Below are 15,714 nucleotides of genomic sequence, written 5' to 3' on the forward strand. Positions count from 1 at the left end.
ATTCCCAAAAGCTATTTGCTAGTTCTGCTAGCGGTTTAGATTTGGTACCGCCAAAGTGATTGATGTATTTTACCGCTGTGAGGTTGTCCATACAAAGAAGTACGGAACAAGAGACTCTGTTCTTGGTGAAAGTTTTTATTGCAAAGGAGCCTGCAAGCATCTCTAAATAGTTGATGTGCAATGAAGACTCCTGTCGAGACCATGTGCCTCCAGTCAATATCTGCCCACACCTTGCACCCCAGCCTGTTAGGCTTGCATTGGATTCTAAGACAAGATCTGTGTCTGAGGCAAAGATGGTCCTGCCATTCCAGGTTTCGAGATGGTCGAGCCACCATTGGAGTTCTGTACAGGATTCGAGGTCGAGGGGGATGAAATCTGAATATGCAAGACCTTTGCGTAGATGACGAATTTTCAATCTTGAAGAGCCCGACAGTGAAGAGGGCCTGGAAACATTGCCTGAATCGAAGAAGAAAGAAGACCTACAATCCTTGCAAGAGACCTGAGGGAGAGAGAAGTCTGCTGTAAAGATAGGGTTATCTCTGATTTGATACTTTTTATTTTTGAGGTCGGGAGTTGAAGGAGAGCTTGAGAGGAATTGATTAGGAATCCTAGGAATTCCATTGTCTGCGACGGGGTAAACATCGATTTCTCTATGTTGACTAGAAAGCCTAGGTCCGAAAGAAGAGAGATTGCGTAAGAGAGTTGGGACCGAAGGGTAGAAATGTCTTGATGCATTAGAAGAATATCGTCTAGATAGATTATCATTCTGAAGCCTTGAGATCGAAGGAGGGCTACGATAGGTTTCATTAGCTTGGTGAAGCACCAGGGGGCTGATGAAAGACCGAAGGGTAGGCAGGTAAATTGATAGGTGTGGTGACTCCATTGAAATTGGAGAAACTTTCTGTGAGAGTGATGTATGGGGACTGTTAGGTATGCGTCTTGAAGATGTAGACGGACCATCCAGTCATTGAGAAGGAGTGAATCTCTTAGATGGAGAATCGTTTCCACCTTGAAGTGTCGGTAGACACCAAATTAATTGAATTGTCTGAGGTTGATGACTGGTCTGATTTTCTTGTTTTTTCTTATCACTAAAAACAGTGGGCTTATGAATCCTGAGGGAAGGGGACGCGCTGGTTGAATAGCATGTTTTTGAAGAAGATCTTGTATTTCTGTAGAAATTAGATTTGACATTTCTTCTGAACATTTGAGGGGAAGAAAGGGGGAGGGTTGAAAGGGAGTTTCGTAAAATTCTATTAAATAGCCTTTGACTGTGTTGAGAACCCAGGGGTCTGAAGTAATCTCCATCCACTTGTGGAGAAAAAACTTTAGACGACCCCCTATAGAAAGATGGCCAGAAGGTTGGCTTACCTGAGTTGTTATAGGACCTGCGTTGATTCCTCCCTCTGAATCCTCTGGAACGCTGGGGGTAGAATTGTGGGCAAAACTCTTCTTGCTGTTGCTGTTGGTAACTATAGGAGCCTCTGAAGCCTTGGTTTCTGAAGGACCGGCCGGTGGAGCGGCTTCTTCCTCTACCGGCCCTGGCAAAACCCGTGAGTTAAAAACTTTTTTAAGTGACTGCTGGGCTTTGTCAATAGAAGCAAAGGTGGTGACGTATTTGCTTAGTTCTTTAATGAAATTATCTCCAAAGAGTAAGCCATCAGCTTTAGCTCCTGGATCCTTAGCTGCCAGATTTGCACGCTTAGGATCTAGCTTGAGCAGAAGTCCTTTACGACGTTCGTGAGTCATGGCTGAGTTTGCATTACCCAGTAAACAGAATGCTCTCTGAATCCGGAGTGACAGTTCTTCAGGATCAATTGACTCATCATTGGTTCTAGCGGATTCTGCCAGGTCAAAAATGCGGGATAAAGGACCGACCAAATCAAGGACTTTATCTTGACACAGAGCCCAGGCTCTGTCCACCCCTTTACGGGGATCTTTACTAAATTTGGAGAAGAAGGTTAGGAGGGACGAATCTATAGAAGGGGTAGCGGTAATGTGTAATGGGAGTGAGAGTCTGGGACATTCAGAACGTAGTTTTGTTCGTACCTGTTTATCTAGCAGAAGGCGTAATTTTGCTAGGATATAGTTTGCAACATGGTCAGAAGGTAACCATTCGGTAGAATTGGGATGGTGGATTAAGGCAGGGTCGAACATGAGATTGCCATCAGAATCTAAAAGGGGGGCATGGGTTTGGTTAGTTGATGTTGGTTTAGATTTTTTAGGAGGAGGGCCAATCCAAAAATTAGAGGAGTTATCATCCTCATTGTCAGAGAAGGAAAAATTGGTATTACCATCATCATCAGTGTCTTTAATATCCGCAATCACAATTTTTTGGGTCTTAGACAAATTTTTTGTTTTGTTTTTACTTTTAGTACCCAAAATTTTATTCCCCTCCGTAATAGGAGGCCTTTGTGGAGCTTCGCCCTCTATCCTGAGTGAGTTTGACTCACCATCCATAAGTGCAGACGAGGCGTTAGCCTGGTTTAAGGAAGCCTCCGAGGCTTTGCGCTTTCTGCTTTCCCCCGCAGAATGGGCCACTTGTGATTGGGATAAACAGGACGATACAGTGGAATGAATTTGTTTAGAAATTTTTCCCATAGAAGCAGAAACTGCTTTTTTAACTGAAGATTGAATGAAATTATTTAAATTATAGGAAAAATAATCTTCAGAATCATCATTCGATTTGAAATACTCTGACAAATCCATTGCTATGAAGAAGAAGAGAAAAAAATGGTAAAAAAGGGGTTAACTAGGGAGGACAAGCTTTACATTTTTATAGGCGTGTGACTCACCAGACAAATGAGAAGAAAAACGTCTACAGGGCGAAGGGCGGCTCGCTAGCTGTTTGAAAGGCTGAGCGCCGGTTTCCTGGAGAGGAGAAGCTAATTAAAAAACAGTAAAAGCTTTTTGAATACGAGCGCTAGACCGGAATGCGCTCAGGAATGTGCTCGGAATGCGGAGACTGGGCGATTGAAGGTCGCGTCAGCCGGCGTTCAAAATAGAACGTTCACGGCGACGCGACTCGAAAGACGAGGGAGGAATTTCCCTTCACGCGCAAGAAAAATAATTAAAGAGCGGTTGGGGCAGCAGAGGCACACGCATATCAGCTAAACACTAGTTAAACACAAAACATTATTAAAATGTGAACATAGAGTAGTAAAATACATTGAAATTATAGTAAATGTATGGAGCAACGAAAGATATACTTATCTTGACTGCGAGCAGCAAGAAAAGAGGGCTGCCTGCAGTCAGGATTGGTATATGTTACGTGATACAATATACTGATTGGTTAATGTTATTAGTCTTATCTCCCATTGGTTGCTTGTTGCGCAAACCTCTGGGATTGGTGTTTTCCTCGTGGCTGCTATTAAAATAAAGCAGGAAAAGAAAGCATAATAGGAGCCTCAGGTCTTGTCATAAAATTAGCAAATCACTAAGCAAAGTGACAAAGTCTCTGGATCATAGCAAATCGCATCAGCATCTCCCCTCTCCTAGTATCCTACTCCCTAGTTCTAATTTACTTCCTGGTGTCAAGGGTTTTTATTCCCTTTTCGTTGTACATTCCCCTAATATTTGATTGGACAAGGGGTTGCACCCCACTATCTTTAACCAATGACCTTCACATTAGGTCATTGAATTTGTCACCCCATAACAGTTTTCACGTATTTTATTGGTTCTTATGATTGACATCTTTAGCGGGTGGAATGTCGGGTATGATTTCATAGTCTTGTGGTCCTTTGCGCATCTTCGGTCAGTGGCTCCATTGTCTGCACCGGTTCAGGCAACCTTGTACCTACGACTGGTCTACAGTGTTGCATTCAGCTAAAATGTTTCTATAAGCAAGACGAATTTCATGAGAACGGATCTACTACAGTTGCATTCAGCTTCTAGTTTAGAGAAAAACAAGAGTTCATGTCCTTCAGCAAGTCAGCACATTGCACGTTAGAAAAACACATTTAATATGAGAATCAGGCAGCAAGGCTTCGACCTATGCTAACTAAAGGCCTAGTGATTTATTAGCAAAACCTTTACATATACAAATTATTATTAGTGTAAAATCATATCATAACATAATAATTCATCAACATTAGTCAGTTTTATTAGTCCCCATATAAATTGGTGGCCACTCCCCGTGGGCACATTTCAAGCGCACGTTTTAGCAAAGTACATTAATACAGTTTCTATGCAGCATTATTACACATTAGTACATAAACATTTCATGTTAATATAGATTATATAAGCTACGCTCTCTCAGCATCAACATGCATACACTGTTGTCTCCTCGACTCTCCCTTTGTTTTCACAGTTGCTTAAAGGGAGAAACTGTAAGCAGCAAAAAATCGAAGGGCAGAGGGTGTAGTGGCTTCCTGTCTCACCTTCATTCTGTGACCATCATATTGTTCACTGAAAACCAGAGGCAGGTCAGTAGTTCAAGTGCAGGGCCATTACAAGTAGCACTTTTGGGAGCTAAAGGCCCTGCAAATCATAGAGGTTAAAGACGAAATTATTTGGTCCCCCCACCCTCGTCCCCTGTGTCCCACACACTCCAAAAACTTTGGGGTGGGATACATCCCCTTTGTCCCCCACACTTCCTACACCCATGTAGGAAATATTAGGGTCAGACAAGGGCAGATAATAAGCCCAGGCACCACAATAAAAATGTCCCATGTTAGAGAATCAGATTAGGTTGACAAAACACTGAGCTATGTTTGCAAATTGGTGCAGTTTTGAACTTGTTAGAACACGCAGCATATGTGTTTTGAAGGGTATTGAAGACTGCATGGATTTTTGGTTCTCGCAGGCAGTCCTCACTCCCGCATCTTCTGTCTTCAAAGATCCAGACCCAGGAAACTGCACTACCCAATCTGGCGCTGCTCTCATGCTGTTAAACAGCATAAGAGAAGCATCAAGATTGTAGGGAGTGGCCTCTCTCAGCACTCTTAAGAGCACCGAAGGCCTGTGCTTTCTCTAACTTAGCTGTCTCGAGACAGCTGGGTTAGAGAAGTTTAAAGTGCGCATGTCAGGCTGGCCGTCCAAAGATAGCCAGCCAAATGGTCATGCACACTTTAAACACAGTGCACAGCTCCCTGCTGCCACTCAGCAGCAATTGCCCTGCACGATCCTGACCCTTGGTTCAGGACGGGTTGCTGAAAAATAAAATGGTAATAAATAAACATTATTACCATTTTATTTTTCAGCTGCTCTGGTCATTTTTCCAGGGGGAGAAGCTCCTCCGCTGTCATGGAGGTGCCACTCCTGCAATCTTTATTTTATCATAGAAACTGTTAGAAATGGGGTCTGTAGTTGGCAGTCAGTTAACACCCTGACCAAGTAGTGAGCATCACTCTAGTCAGGGTAAGGGAGAAACACAGCTCAGATAACCCCTGCTCACCCTCTTGGTAGCTTGACAGAAGCAGTCAGGCTTATCTCAGAGACAATGTGTACACTATTTGCACAAGCACATACAGTAACACAGTGAAAACACCACAAAAGGACTCCACACCACCTTAGAAAAAAAGGCAATATTTATCTGAATCAAACAAGACCAAAACAACAAAATCCCAAAATACACAAGTAAAGATATCAAATTTTAAAGTAAAAAGAGTCTTCATCCATAAGAATCAATGGGTGCCTTGTTTTAGCACAAAGTACCTGGTGTGCATAAAAAATAAAGCCACAGTGGCGAGTGTGCATTGGAAAAGCAAGCAATGCGTTGATTCCTTACTTGCAAGTGAGGTGGTGCGTTGATTCTTTCTCTGCCGGGTAAGCGATGACTCAATGCTTTCCTCGCAGGGAAGGAATGCATTGATTTCCGGACAAGAAGCCTAGGGTCTGTGTGGTGATGTTGAAGATTTTGATGCCAAGGGATGTTGCTATAAAAATCCATACACACGGCAATGGTGAAGTCACGCTGAGCTGGTGATGCGTTGATTTCTGCATCCATGAGGCAGGCGCTGCATTGATTTTACAGCCGCAAGGCAGATAATGCATCAATTTTTCTGCCACTCAGCTGGGGTGCGTGGATCCTTACTCTGGTTCTGGCAGCTTTTTCTTCCAGGGGGCTAGGGACAGGATGTAGCACCTCTTGGCAAGTCAGGGGGTCTCAGCAAGAGAGCCCAGGTGCTGGCAGATGAAGTCTTTGATGTCCCTGAGACTTCGTGACAGGAGGCAAGCTCAGTCCAAGCCCTTGGAGAAACATCACAAGCAGAAAGCACAGCAAAGTCCAGTCTTTGTTGTCTTTAAGGCAGAAGCAGCAAGTGCAGCCCAACACAGCAAAGCACATATAGCAAAAGGACCATGCTCCTCCTCACAGCCCTTCAGCTCTTCTCCTTGGCAGAGGTTCCTCTTGATCCAGAAGTGTTCTAAAAGTCTGGGGGTTTGGGTCCACTACTTACAATCATTTCTGCCTTTAAAGTAGGCAAACTTTAAAGGGAAGTCTTTGTAGTGCACAATACCTTGCCTCTTCCTTGCCCTGCCCTAGTCACACTCTGGGGGGTTGGAGACTGTATTGTGCGGGGACAGGAACAGCCCTTTCAAGTGCAGGTGTCAGCTCCTCCCTCCCACCTTAGCCCAGGAAGACTTATCAGGATATCAGTACACACCTCAACTCTCTTTGTGTCACAGTCTAGAGTGAATTCACAAATAGCCCAACTGTTGGTCTTACCCAGACGTAGATTCAGGAGCCAAGCAGAGGCACAGAATGGTCAAGCACGAAAATGCCCACTTTCTAAAAGTGGCATTTTCAAACAGGCAATCTAGAAACCAGCTATACCAAAAGATGTATTTTGAAATTGTGAGTTCAGAGACCCCAAACTCCACATCTCTATCTGCTCCCAATGGGAAATTGCATTTAAAAGGTATTTAAAGACAATCTCTGTTTTAACTAATAGAAATATATGCCTTGCAATAGCGGAAACCGAATTTGGCAGTATGTCAATCAATCAATCAGCATTTATAAAGCACGACTTACCACCCGGGGGGTCTCAAGGCGCTAGCTGGGGGACACAGGCCAGTCGAAGTGCCAGGTCTTGAGGTCCTTCCTGAACTGAGCCAGCGAGGGGGACTGCCTGAGGTGGAGCAGCATCATGTTCCAGGTCTGTGCAGCAAGATAGGAGAAGGATCTTCCTCCAGCCATGTTCTTCCGGATCCTTTTAATGGTTGCGAGGGCCAGTTGAGCAGAGCGGAGTTTCCTGGAGGGTGTGTAAAAGGAGAGGCAGTGGTTGAGCTAGGTGGGTCCACTGTTGTGAAGGGCCGTGTACGAGTGTGTGAGGAGCTTGAAAGTGATGTGTTTGTTGACGGAGAGCCAGTGTAGATCTCTCAAAAGGGCAGAGATGTGGCTGTAGTGTGGGATGTCCAGGATCAGTCTGGCTGTGGCATTCTGCATTCTCTGAAGTCTAGTTTGAAGTTTATTGTTGATTCCGGCATAGAGTGTGTTGCCGTAGTCGAGTTTACTGCTGAGGGGTGCATGGGTGACTGTCCTTCTTGCGTCAATGGGTATCCACTTGAAGATCTTTTGGAACAGGCAGACAGCGTGGAAGTACGATGGTGAGACAGCGTTGACTTGGCGGTCCATGGACAGTGACGAGTCGAGAATGATGAAAGATTCCGTGTGTGGTCGGTAGAAGATGGGGCAGTTCCGAGGGCGATAGGCCACCAGGAGTCGTTCAGGGCAGTGGTTGTGGGCCCAAGATGAGGATCTCCTTCTTGTCCAAGTTGAGCTTGAGGCAGCTCTCTCTCATCCAGTCAGTGACTGCCTTTATTCTGTTGTGAAAGTTATTTTTGGCTGTTGATGGTTCGTCGGTGAGGGAGAGAATGAGCTGTGTGTTGTCAGTGTCTGAGACGATGTTGAGCCTGTGCTGACTGACGATCTTGGCAAGCGGGGTCATGTAGATTGTTGAGGGGGATCAAGAAGAGCCCTGGGGAACTCCACACCTGGTTTCTGTCAGCTTTGAGGTGAAAGGTGGGAACCTCACAGTTGACAACCCCCTCCCACCTCCCTTTCCTTCTTAATGGCGCCCGCTGCGCAGTTAAGGGGCGATTTCACTGACCTCTGGTCAATGTGAGCATTGCTCCACCGCTCAGCACCACCTGTTGCTCCTCCTGCCCTTCCTCCTCTGAGCCTGCCTGCCTCTGAAGTGTTTGAGGCCCTCCTCCACCCGAAGGCACCCACCTGCGCCTCATCCCTGGCGGACAGTGGTGGCCTTCTGTCTCTCTCACTCAAATTATTTCTATCTTTAACGGATCAAAAGTTATTAAAAATGCAGCAACATGTGTCCTTGCGCGGTGGAAGGTCCCTTGCAAAGTTTAACTGATCATCTTTCATTTGCTTATTTCCATATTTATTTCCTACACTGAAACTAATGAGGTGAAATCTCTGCCCAAGCAGTATAACCATGTTTAAAAATGACATACTTTTGAATTAATACTATCAAAAAATGTGCCGCATCATGCCACGTAATTTGCCCTTTTTTGCAGCATAATTTGGTGCTACGTTGCCCCATAATTTCTGTGACCCTCATTAAAACCACCTGCACTGCATCCTCCTCAACACACGCTCCGCACGAAAGCACGCCATTGAGCTCTGGGACCTGCTCGACACCACCGCCCCAGATGTAGCCTTCCTTACCGAAACCTGGTGGAACGACTCCTCGGCCCCAGACATCGCCATCGCCATCGCCATCCCTGACGGCTACAAGATCACCAGAAGAGATCGCACCAACGGAATCGGCGGAGGAATAGCCATCGCCCACAAATCTACCCTCAAGATCCACACCCACACGGACGACACCCTCAAGACAGCCGAACACCTCCACTTCCAGACTCACACGGACACCAACCAAACCCTCAGAGGAACCCTCATATACCGTCCTCCAGGACCAAGAGCCCCCTTCAGCGACACCATCTCCGACCTCGCAAGCATCCACGCCCTCGCCTCTTCAGACTACATCCTCCTGGGAGACCTCAACTTCCACCTGGAGAACAACAATGACGCCAACACCGCATCACTGACCACCAACCTCTCCAACCTCGGACTCTGTTAACTGGTCAACACACCCACCCACATCGCCGGCCACACCCTTGACCCACTCTTCACTGCAAGCAACCACATCTCATTCAGCCACACCTCCGAACTCCACTGGACCGACCACCACTGCGTCCATTTCACCTTCAAGAAAAACACCGAACACCACCGCACCCCTCTACCGCCTCACCGCCGCTGGGGAAAAGTCACGGAAGATCAACTAGCCAGCACCCTCGCCAAAAACCCACCACCCGACCCCACCGACCCGGACTCCGCCGCCATCAACCTCCAACAATGGATCCTCAACTGCGCCAACATCCTAGCACCACTCAAGAGACCCACCATCAACCAAGAAAAGAAAAAAACAGCCTGGTTCACAGATGAACTGACCACCTCCAAACGCACCTGCCAGAAACTCAAGAAAAAATGGATCCTCGAGCACACACCCGACAACCTCGCTACCCTCAAGGAAGCCAACCGCGAACACCACCAACTGATATGACTCGCCAAACGCTCCCACTTCACAGAACGCCTTAACAACAACGCTCACGACTGCAAGGAACTCTTCTGCATCGTGAAGGAACTCTCCAACCCCAACGCCAACGTCAACGACGTCCCTCCATCCCAGAAACTCTGCGACGATCTCTCCACCTTCTTCTACCAGAAAATCGCAGCCATCCACGACAGTTTCAACACCACACCTCTGCCAGACCCCACCCCCAACAACTCCTCCCACGCCGACCGCATCACCACCTGGACCCAAGTAGACGACACCGAAACCCTAAAGACCATGAACTCCATCCACTCAGGATCTCCCTCTGACCCCTGCCCACATCACGTTTTCAACAAAGCCGACGTCACCATCGCCCCCAAACTCCGCAAGATCATTAACCTTTCCTTCAACACCGCTACCTTCCCGGACAGCTGGAAGCACGCAGATATCCAACCCCTCCTCAAGAAACCTAAGGCTGACCTCAACGATCTCAAAAACTTCCGACCGATCTCCCTCCTCCCTTTCCCAGCGAAAGTCATCGAGAAGATCGTCAACGCACAGCTCGCCCACTACCTAGAAGACAACTCCATCCTAGACCCCTCCCAATCCGGTTTCAGACGAAACCACAGCACAGAGACTGCACTCCTCGCCGCCACAGATGACATCAGACAACAAATGGACAACGGCGAAACCTCAGCCCTCATCCTCCTAGACCTCTCCGCTGCCTTCGACACGGTCTGCCACCGCACCCTGCTGAATCGCCTCCACGAAGCCGGTATCCAAGACAAAGCCCTCAACTGGATTTCCTCTTTTCTCTCCGGCAGAACCCAGAGAGTCCGACTCTCACTCTTCCGCTCCGAAGCCACCAACCTCATCTGCGGCGTCCCCCAAGGCTCCTCACTAAGCCCAACGCTGTTCAACATCTACATGGCCCCCCTCGCACAACTGGCCTGCCAGCACAACCTCAGCATCCTCTCCTACGCCGACGACACCCAGCTCGTCCTCTCCCTGACCAAAGATCCTCTCACCGCCAAAGCCAACCTCCACGAGGGACTGAAATCCATCGCCGAGTGGATGAGCAACAGCCGCCTGAAACTTAACTCCGACAAGACAGAAGTCCTCATCCTCGGTCGCACCCCCTCGGCTTGGGACGACTCTTGGTGGCCCACCGCCCTGGGCCCCCCACCCACCCCAGCCAGCCACGCACGAAACCTCGGCTTCATCCTCGACTCCGCTCTCACCATGTCCAAACAGGTCAACGCAGTCTCCTCTTCCTGTTTTAACACCCTCTGCATGCTCCGCAGGATCTTCAAGTGGATTCCAACAGGAACCAGAAAGACGGTGACCCAAGCCCTCGTCAGTAGCAGACTCGACTACGGCAACGCACTCTACACAGGCATCCCAACAAAAGACATCAAACGACTCCAACGCATCCAGAACGCATCCGCCCGCCTGATCCTCGACATACCCCGCCGATGTCACATCTCCCACCACCTGAAGGACCTCCACTGGCTCCCCGTGGACAAGAGGATCACCTTTAAACTCCTCACCCACGCACACAAGGCACTACACGACACCGAACCCACCTACATGAACACCAGACTCAACTTCTACGTTCCCTCACGCCAACTACGGTCTGCCAACCTTGCCCTCGCCATCGTCCCCCGAATCCAGCGCAAGACCTCTGGCGGCAGATCCTTCTCCTACCTCGCCGCCAAGACCTGGAACTCACTCCCGACCTCACTACGCTAGACCCAGGACCTCCTCACCTTCAGGAGACTCCTCAAGACATGGCTCTTCGAACGTTGCAGCTTCCCCACCCCCCCCCCCCCCCCTAGCGCCTAGAAACCTTAACGGGGACATAGTGCGCTTTATAAATTTAATGGTTGATTGATTTAAAATCTAGTCCGACCCGGTAAATTTCTGTTGTCTTCAAGCCCTCACTCACCCTGTTTGTACTGTAACTCTTCTTTGGATACTTCAGTTGAATGACACTAGAGGGCGCGGTGATGTTAGTAAATGGCCGACAACGGTTATTCATTATTTCAAGTTGCAGAATGAAAATAAAATATGACGTTTTCAGCAGAATTATTGCTTGGTTTTGTACATGGTGTAGTCAGATGGTAATTTCGAAAGTTGAAATGTATTGTATTTGTTTTTTGCGTTTGTAAGAAAACGATCAAGAAAGTAACATAAATAAAGCGCGATGAAATATACGAGAACTATGCGAGTATTGTATTAAATGTAAAAGACAATGAAATACGGAGTTTATATACAGCTAATCGAGAGTTAAAGCACAGATAATCAAGAAATGTAAAGTTAAAATATATTGTTAGAAGTCAAAAATTTTTTTAGCAGAGGATGGTTTCGATCCATCGACCTCTGGGTTATGGGCCCAGCACGCTTCCGCTGCGCCACTCTGCTCCTATCAGTGAGATCAGATGCCTAAACTCTTATAGGATACACATCTGGGCAGGCGCAGTGTTAGTGTTGTAACACGTCACAGAGCGGAAATAGCTTGAAAGTGAAGCACATGTGGGTGCACTTATGTGTGTGTGTGGGGGGGGGGAAATAGCCCTTATATATTTCCAATAGTGCGTAAACTAATCTTCGAAAACAAACTTAGTGCTCTCTACTTAATAAGATTCTACCTGCTTTGTTCCTGCAGATTTCTTTGATCGTCCCACAAATGTTGACTTTTCTGCTGCTTTTGAAATATCTTACTGCTACGTTGAGTTACTTACTGACCACAAACTCTCATACAACGCTCTTCACCATTAGACGGCTGGAGTGTGGCCATTGGAACAGGGCCCTTTAAGGGCAACTTCTCCTTCCCCAGGAGTCTCCCCTCTCTACATTGCACGTCCAGATGACCCATCACTCGAGAGACAGGACGGAGGCTGAAGTCTGCATACGGGGTTTGGGTAAAAGATGCAGCTGCCTGAGTGAAGGTGATGGCTCCAGTCAGCGCTGCTCAGCCTCCCTGAGGAGCTGGAAGAACCGGAAAATCTGCGGCTCTTAGAAGGATCATGGAGTGGAAAGCTCTGTGCACACTGGCGCCACAATTGCTCTGCTGTGACAGAGAACTGCACGGCATGATTCCTGCAACTTCTCATATAACGAATAGCAGAATTTCTATACGGCAAGCGTTGGTGGTATAGTGGTGAGCATAGCTGCCTTCCAAGCAGTTGACCCGGGTTCGATTCCCGGCCAACGCAGTTCATTTTTTTCCTTAATGATTATAAAATACTACTACTTAATATGTGTTTTCAGAGCAAATTATTTAGCCTGTCTAGTATTAACATAGTACAGAAATGTTTTATTTGTAACGGCCATTGGGAGAGAAATGCACTTCTTTCTATGATTCAAATGAAAGTGGGGGGAGAGGTGAAGGAGTTTGGAGGATACAGATTTAAGGAGACGACGAAAGAATCATGTAAGGGAGAGAGAGGCGTCACTCAGGTTGCATTATTACCCACCAGGTTGCTATAGATCTCCAGGCGCAGGGCTGTACTGATGGCTAACCCTCTAGCTGAATCTCTGCAGGTTCTAAATTTAAGGCCTCCAAGGAAATGCATTCAGAAAGTTATAAGCAGGGCCACTGGAATTATGCGGCAGGAGAGGGCCAAATTATGTGGTAGGGTTTAGTAAATTATGCGCAACGAAAAGACAAATTATGTGGCATAATGCAGCATATTTTGAACTAGTATTACATCATTATTTCATAATTTTTAAACTCAGTAACGCTGTCTGGGCACTGGTTGCACCTCATAAGTACAATCTTTAATACCCAAATACAGTAATAAGCAACAAAAAGGTGACCAGTCCAGCTTTGCAAAGGACCTTTTACTGCCCGTCAACTTGTGTTGCTGCATTTTTAGAAATTTTTTAACCGTTTGAGCTAGAACCACATTTTTTTGCTAAAAGCTACAGATTATATGGGATATAATGGATTATGTGGCAAATGCGACAAAGAAGCGCAGAAGAAAAGCACCTGGAGTGGATGCGATTGACCTTAGAGGCAGATTTAAGGAAAGTTGCGCCGAACCTAGTGGAGTGCCACTTTCCTTGCACCCCTTAGCACCCCTACTGCCACCATGTGTGCACTGTATCTAAGATACAGCACACCATGGTGCAGGGTAGGGGGCAAAAGTGTCAACATTTTTGATGCTATTGATGTACTGTTCAGGGTTAGTGCCCACATTTTGTGGTGCTAACCATGAACAGTATATAGTGGCCCATTGTAAACAATGGTGCGCCCCTTTTTAATGCCTGCTCTGAGCAGGCGTTAAAAGCGCCGAAAAAATGACACAAAGAATCATTTTTTCAGCCCCCCCTAATGGGGTTTACAAAGTGGTGCACTGAAAGCATTGCAACACTTTGAGAATATGGCGCGGGGAAAAGGCCACCTTAGCATAAAACAAATGACGCTAAGGTGGCGCTAGGTCCTCTTACATTTGGGCCTTAGTGCATGCGCAGAAGCAGGAGGAAAGGGGAAAGCGAGGGTTAGGGTGAGGGCAAAACTAGAGACGTAGCTTTGGGAGGAGGAGGGTGGTTTGACGTGTTACACCGTCCCTAAAAATGTATTCTGTAGTAAAAAGTTGGGTACAAGGGCTTTCAGTCAGATATGATGAAGTCTGTTGGATTTCACCTTTGATTAAATGCCCACTCAGATGAAAGACACACACTTTCTCCATCCCTCTCATCTTTTTTGAAAGCCTTAAAAATATTGATTAGTTTGAAAAATGTTGTGTTTTAACTGCCCCTAAAAATCCGTCCTCCTCTCTCTTTCCCCTGCCTCTTATGCCCCCTTATGTTGTGCTTCTCATATAATGAATTTTAACAAGATATCCCAGCATGACTGTTGAGAAATCTGATGCATACATTCACCCAATCTTAATGATCAAGCTACGCCCCTGGGCGCGGCTGGAGGCTTGCAGGAGATGCAGCCCGCAGTCCACTGTTTGGACGAATCAGCAAAGCAGTGGCTGTGGCTGAGCGGCCCTCCTAAAGCGACCTGGCTGAGCGTTAGGACACAGCTAACCAGTGGTTTGGCGCTCTGGTGCCCAACAGTGCCAGAGAAGCCCATTTAGCCGCCACCGCCGAAGCCCAAGCTTCAAGCCCAAGGAAGCAGCCACAAGAAGCACAAGGGCTAAGCAGTGACATGGCGGTAAGTGCACAGGATGCCTCCCTGCCTTGAGTGGAGGTGACCGCGGTAAGATCAGTGCAGCTTGCTTGCAGAGGGGGAGACACCTATACTGCCTGAGTCACCCCCATTGCCCTTTTTGTACAACATTATCCCCACATTGTCTAAATCTGCGATCGTTGTCACCCACAGAGTCCTACTCGTCACCCCCTGAGCAGCACCCCTAATGCCCACCTTGGCTGAATGCCCCAATTTGCCCACTAATCTAACCTGTCCCAATGCACCTTGGGTGCACTCAGGTGGCCGCTTAGAAAAACTGCAAGAATAGCTGGGGTAGACTCAGTGGGTCATTGGAGATCGTAGTCACACGGAAGGGGGTCTGGTGCAGAGGATAGAACGAAGAGGACAAAGAGGAGTGTAAGGGGTGGACCGTGCTGTTGGGGCAGAAACTATCCTAATATCATTCCAACTGATCCACTGCACTGCAAATGGGTTCAACCTCCACAAGTTTCCCCAAGTGATGTCTGCTTCAGAGATAGCCTCTGGAGGCAAGGTCCCAAGCCAAGGAAGTCTGGAAGAGGAGATAGTTAGCTGTGCTCGTGCTTTCTCATCCTGATAAGGAGCTGAACTATCTCTCAGGGTGGGATGGGGCTGCCATCGCGTTGCCTCAAGACCTCGCACATCCAAAGGCTGGGAGAAGGCAGCGGCAGAAGACATATCAAGCAGCCTATTAAACATCTATCAAATGCAAAGTACAAATAATAAATCTCAAAATCTAATACAGGTAAAAAGGAGCCTGAAAGGCCACACTCTGTGCTGGACAGGAGTAAGGGATAGCCAAGGTTGTTTTTTGCAGGTTGTTCTCATAAACCCCTCGGAACTCTACCAAAATCCAACCTCTGCTTGTCTAAACATCAATCAAAAACGAACCAAACCGCAACAAAAGGCCAGTCTTTCGCTGGCCTCTACCAAATGGACGGTAGTCCAGTAAGTCACCTCTCAGCCAGCCTCCCAAGATGAGATCAGGAAGACCTGGCAATCGTTATTCCACAA

General features: G+C 47.3%; 1 non-coding gene across 1 annotated transcript; it reads left to right on the top strand.

Moving 5' to 3' along the window:
• Positions 1-12,661: 12,661 nt before the first annotated feature.
• TRNAG-UCC (transfer RNA glycine (anticodon UCC)) lies at positions 12,662-12,733 on the top strand. Its single transcript has one exon. It is a non-coding gene; the product is annotated as a tRNA-Gly (tRNA).
• The last annotated feature ends 2,981 nt before the right edge of the window (positions 12,734-15,714 follow it).

This window comes from Pleurodeles waltl, chromosome 12, assembly GCF_031143425.1.
Source record: "Pleurodeles waltl isolate 20211129_DDA chromosome 12, aPleWal1.hap1.20221129, whole genome shotgun sequence".
Taxonomy (NCBI): domain Eukaryota; kingdom Metazoa; phylum Chordata; class Amphibia; order Caudata; family Salamandridae; genus Pleurodeles; species Pleurodeles waltl.